This window comes from Melitaea cinxia, chromosome 15 (genome assembly GCF_905220565.1).
Source record: "Melitaea cinxia chromosome 15, ilMelCinx1.1, whole genome shotgun sequence".
Classification (NCBI taxonomy): Eukaryota; Metazoa; Arthropoda; class Insecta; order Lepidoptera; family Nymphalidae; genus Melitaea; species Melitaea cinxia.
This window is the reverse complement of record NC_059408.1, coordinates 231,312-237,840: the sequence shown is the minus strand read 5'-3', so window position 1 is coordinate 237,840 and position 6,529 is coordinate 231,312. Positions and strand designations below refer to the sequence as shown.

The following is a 6,529-nucleotide window of genomic DNA, read 5'->3' as shown; positions in this document are numbered from 1 at the left end:
TATTAAAAAAAATATGTTAATTGCAATACGGTTAATAAAATATAACTTACTTCTCTTTAAGTTCATATAATTATTCATACTGCACATCTTTCTATATAATGGACTTCACGCCCTTACCAACTATGTTTCTATTCGCCTGTCAAGTTTTGCTGTCTATTACAAGTATGTATATTAGGTATCTTTAGGATATGTGTTACTTTGGTCGCTAGAATAACCGATAAGGGACAAAAAATTATCGAAAATTAAGCGGAGCCCATTCCAGGAAAGGAGTTCAGAACTATATTATTAATAAGAAATATTTATTGTTAAATATTGCAAGTTGACACTGACCCTTTCTCGTAGTGATTGCACCTTGATCCTTGCACATTGATCCTTGCACATTGCGAGGATTAAAATGATTAAGTACACAGCGATGCCTATCATGATATGATCGTCATATTTGATGTGCCATCATTACATAATATATCACAAGAAGACCCAACACGATTGACCTACATGGTTAGTGGAACCAGTGTCATATATGATACTACAATATTTAAAAAAATGCTTGCGTACAAAGTACACATGTCAGAAGTGAAACTTCTTTGGCGAACTAATTGAAAAAAAAACCAATTAAAAAAATCTAAAGGTTTAGATTTTCGTTCCAGCGCCATCTAGTTATTAATTTGCAAAGTAATACTATCGATATTAATTTAACAACCTTTGTATAAATATTTATAAATTAATAATTTTATACGTCGTTTTCTGTAAGTTGTAAAAAAGTCCTTTAATGTTCATTCTTTTGTGTGTCATGAAAGAATAAATTATTCGCAAGAACACGATGTATTTTGTTAAATTACGTTAGATTATAGACTGACTACATTCCATATCTCGAATTTCTTTACTTTAAGTAGGTATCTAATCTAATAAAAATTTAGTTTCATAATGTAATCAATATTTTTTTATGTTAAGCTAAATTACAAAAATTAATTGAAAAAAAATTAATTGAAAAAAAACCTGATTGAAAAAAAAACAAAATAGAAACTCGCGGTGTTCCCAGGCGGACCCATCCGAGTACTGACCGCGCCCGACGTTGCTTAACTTCGGTGATCGGACGAGAACCGGTGGATTCAACGTGGTACGGACGCTAAAATCATGACGCGTGACAAGTTTGCTCTGTAAAAATTTTTACCGATCATGCGCTTAAAGAAGTTAAACTTCAAAAAATCCACATTTCGTTTAAGAAATGTACTTATATGTCAAAACTTTTGAAGATGTTCCAGAAAAACTTCAAATTCAAAGAAAAATTAACCGTCGCAAGTCTCACTTCCGTGAAGAAAAGTTCCCCCGACCTAAGAAAAAACAACACAAAAAGCTCAACGAGTTTGTTGTTTTAAAAAGCCGAGTTTCATCGCAACGAGCTTTCCCTTGACTTTTTATCGCGGAGCGGCTCAGGCACCGTGCACTAATTAAGCCGAATTACGACGGACTTCACTCAAACTTCGGTCCTCCTTACATCCCTACAACACGTCAGTTTCGGCAACTTCACACTCGAAGATGATTCGCTCGCTAATTTGATGTACACCACCCTCCACCCGACCACCGCCCGACCGACGCCCGACCATACAACTAAACAAACCGTATTTACTCGATGTGGCAAATTATATGATTTCATGCACGTGTTAGCGATGTCGGAAGTTCCGCAGTTATTGCCTCCCGACGCTCTTTGATGGTGTGTTATTATGGAGCGTGTACTTTCTTGTGGTGTTTATGGTTTATTGCGATTATTTTGATGACTGTTCAATTTATTCGACCACAGAAAAGTGCTTGACGAGTTGCTGAATCTTAAATTTATAAAAGATTGTATTTTGAAGCGACGCGATGGCAAAAATAAAAAAGTATTCCGATGATTTCCGTTTCATTTCCAAATATACTGCAAACCACTTCAAACGAACCGCCTTCGCTAATCAACAATTACTTTAAACGTAGATAACTTATCAAATAGGGCAACAACAAATACTCCTAATTGCTCAACAAGAAACCTCACAAGTACAGAGGACCCAATATTTACGAGTATATGTGTTTTATTTTATTAGGAGAGAAATTATTTCTTTCAAATTAGGAAAAATATAAATAAATCAATAGAAGGTGCTGTGCCGTTGCCCAGCGACGGTGATTACAGGCCGCCACACAAGCACACCGCCGCGACACACCCACACACACAGACACAGTACAAGAGCTCATTAGATCAACACAGATGGATATTATTTCAACATTATTTTGCCATCACAAAAACAATAACGCCAAATCAACTAACGGCCACATACACGGTAACTTATACTCTAGCTCTAAACAAATACGGTTGAAAGTCTATCACATTAACAATTTTATAAAGAGAATATTGAGGCTTTTATAAATTAAGCACGGATGACATACAAGTCAAAATGTACTCTATTGTAGATAACATAAAGTTGAAATTTGTCGAGCGCAATGCCACTCGGGTATGGATCTAATTTTTTAAAGTGCCATGGCAAAGGCTAGCGACTCTTTATAATTTAATTTCAGTTGTTCATGCGAGTACGCGAGTGATTATTTAGGCATTGTTTTAAAATAGTATTTTCGAATGTAGCACGAGCATGTGAGCTCGGAAACAGGCAGCCATTTATACCGAGCGAACAATGAACGCTACTGAAATGAACAAAGCACTTAAAAGTAAATAGTTTCTGCTTTTAGACATATCTGCTGTGTTGGCCGTGCAGAGAACAACTACTGGCATGAACAATGTTGCTTAGGACGAGATCGATTCGGAAGGGAACAACTTTTGTATAACTAGCTACAACTCAGACGAAAATGATACACACTTTCTGATAATTTTGGTAATTACTATCTCTGACGGACTACGCCAAATAATTTCGACTAAAACTAAGACTATCTATAAACTACAAACAAAGATTATTGTTTCGCTTTTTCATCTCAAATGATGGACGTTTCTAGGACATGATCTTCTTTGCTGATGTGTGATGGTCACGTCTTGAATCAATAACAAGGCAGTTCGCTACACAACGACAATATGCGGAACACGCTTCAATCTATACTAATATTATAAAGATGAGGACTTTTTGTTTATTTATATTTTCTCAACTCTAATACTGCAGCACTGGTAATGCAAATTATTTCTTCTGTAGAATGCTACGTTATCACACAAAAGCAACATTTTAACAAAATAAAACGAAACAGCCAAAACTGAATTATATTGTTCAGGTGGGCAAAATCGTGAATATTAGTTATACGTGAAGCAAAAACTTTGTACCCTTTGAGTATGAAATTTCGTATACTTATAGTTTATATAGAGAAGGAGGTTATACATAAAAATATCAAATCACTATACTACTCCGTGAATCAAATCAATAAAAAAACACTACACATACTACCATGTATTTGACACACGCATATTATACTCTTTTGTTGATTGTCACCCTGTAGTCAAATTGAAATTTCTCAAAAAAGGTTCTTTATTCTCATTATTTTTGGTTTTCTTTAATTTTAACTTTTAATTATGGTCGAATTTCGATGTCTGGGCGACCACTAGTAAATATTAAAACATTCAATTATGGAAAAAATAGCAATTAAAAAGCTTTTTACGATAAAAACAGTCATATACTAATTAAATAACTTCCGTGAATAATATCCTCTCGAACCTTTTATATCTGAGTTAATAAAAAGTTCGTCGTAATTTTTGAGCAAACTCGCCGTAACGGAAACTGAACCAGAGTCAACAGTGTGTCCATCGGTTAAGGGACGCGCCCCCTGCTTCACTCGAGGGACTTAGTTACGAAATAATTTAATGGGATCGATTCAGATATATTCATATTCAATTGGTACTAAATTTTTTTGTATTGGATTGAACTGATTTGAGAATTTCAAAAGAACGTGTTTAGTTCGTATACGACCGTTGAATATTACGCTCTATGTGTATAAAGAAACAGAGTATAATTAAGAACCTTTTTTCTGTTTATTGGTTTTAAGTTTTATAACATTTTAATTTTATAATTATTATTTTGAGATAGGTTTTCATCTGATTATAATAGTTACGTGATTTCTAACTCGAGTAGGTTTCCATTTGGCGTGTTATAACCATTCTAAAGGTCCTCGTGTAAAACAATTTTAAATATCGGCTCATATTAGTAAACAAGATAATGAACTTGTTTCAGAGGTATAAAAGTAAACATCGACAACGTTAACATTGAAGAGGGACGCGGGGCGGTGCAGCGCTTGGCGGGCGACGCGCCCTCGCACCAACTAAACAAATTAAAGGGAATCTCTTATTTGTGAATCTGAACGTATTTGTGTTACACTTTTATTGGTTTAGGCGCTGCGGCTCTCGAACTTAAAATGCTGATCGTCATACTTCGTTCATACTTGATCCGGACGCTCATTCTGTTTCTTTTGAATGTATGTAAACTAGACATTTCACACGGTTTCACTCGCTCTAAATTTTGCACAAATATTTTTAATATGAGACAGTTAATTCTAAACAAAGAGGTAATTATCTTCTTAAACAAAACACAACCTTTGTGTTACACGTAACACGCAGACACATTTGCATATTGTTGTTGCCATCTCCCAATGTAACAAAACCATACGTATTTGTACAGGATAACCTAAATTTAAAGTTAAATAAGTTTATTCTGATGAAAAAAGTCAAAATATGATTTTACTTTACATTATTTATAATGATATTTTTAATTATAATGAATCGAAAATCTATCTTTGACTGATTGAGTATAAGCTCCTGCGAGTGTAATTTTCTCTCAGTGTTTGAAGCCCGCTGCGTGTGAAGTTAGGATTACAGGCTGTATGTGAATAAAGATATGCGCAAACATAATGGAGATGAGGGCGAGTGACAATCGCCGGCAAACGACGACGCTCTCCGAGGTAATGACGCGGTCTTAACGACAGACCATTACTGCTGCCTACTACTGACTACACCATACTAGCATGCACATGGCTTCACTTGTAGGCCTTAATTATCGACTCTTCATATTAGTTAATATTGTAAAAGGGTGATTGTTCTCAGGATGTCTCTTGTTCTTTCATTCGTTCTTTGTGACAAAAATGTTTATGTTAATGTTAGCCATTTCTTTCAGTGCACCAATATCGTTTATTATTGGAAATGATATTATGATATAGCAATATGAACAGTGATACAGCCGCGTTCAATTTGTACACTTTGTTTTTACACATTCAAATAAATAGACAAAGGAACAATAACTGACGAAAGCAGTAACCCGTTCACGACGTACTCCAGCAGTACCGCACGCACACGCACGAATTTATTACCCTTGGAGACACTCCAGAGCGGCGCGTTTACAGAACAATTACGCCGAATGTTGCCATCATATCAATTTTAATATTTTTCCTCACTTCCGTCTGTTTGAGCGCCGTCGAGCCCCCCTGTTCCCTCTCGAACAAACACACCTACTTTAAAAATGCTAATATTATTCCGGTACTCTCATCGCACAGTAAAATTTTGATGAGGCTCGGCTAATGTAACTGAAATATTACAAGGAAATGTTTCTTTGTTCGCAGCGACGCGTCGGCGGAAATAAAGTTTACTGAGATTTTAATTAAAGAGACATTTGAATTATCGAGGAAACTCTTCGGGGTTTGCTGTGCAGCGCGCGGCGAAAGGGTAATTAAAAAGGAAACAGTGTGACTACTTGTAATGTATATTAAATATACAAATCATTCTCCTTATATTTAAATAACTTTTGTTAGTACGATATACGACATTCATCATTATTTAAAGTATAGTTTTAGTAGGTACTAATGCATGGCACACTTTTAAAATCTCCAATTCTGAAATTAAAAACATAACGCTCAATATTGCCATCCTGACAAATGACTGAAAAACGCAACAGTTCAATTTCGTTACAACGAACGCTGAACCGACAGACGCTATGCTGTCTAAGTTTCAAATTTCATCAGACTCGTACAAAAATTCCACACAATAAAATCACTTCCAGCTTATTCCGACTTTTCCGATTTTCTGGACAACCTTTCCTTATTTTATTTTTCTAAAAACCTTATTCAGGCTGTCACGAAAACAATAAAAGGAAAATAAGTTTAAGCTTTTATAAGCTTTTAAGTGCACTCACTAACGAACCACGTTTGATTTGTATTTTGTATAAACAGTTCATCTAAATTAAATCAAATAGATTAGGTTTGATAGCTTCACTTCAAAAGTAAACAATATAATTAATATAACTTTAAAACTAATTTCAAATTTAATCAAACCGCGTAGTTTTAATCAAATTTGTTGATCAACTTGTGAGGTGTGGTGTGTACTTGTTAAGGTTTACACATAATGATAACATCCATCCTGTAGCAGCAGGAAGTTGGGTTCATTCAAAATATAGATAAAATCAATCAAATGAAATAATTATTTTCAACAAATTACTTTTAATTAAATTGAAGCTACCGCAGTTTTGGAATGTAGATTCTGTAGAGAATATTCGGTAAAATACTCCGCAGATGACTCGTCAAAGCT

General features: G+C 34.8%; 1 pseudogene; it reads right to left on the bottom strand.

The window, feature by feature from the left end:
• Positions 1-1,014: 1,014 nt before the first annotated feature.
• On the bottom strand, positions 1,015-1,131 carry LOC123660742 (annotated as a pseudogene).
• Positions 1,132-6,529: the final 5,398 nt, after the last annotated feature.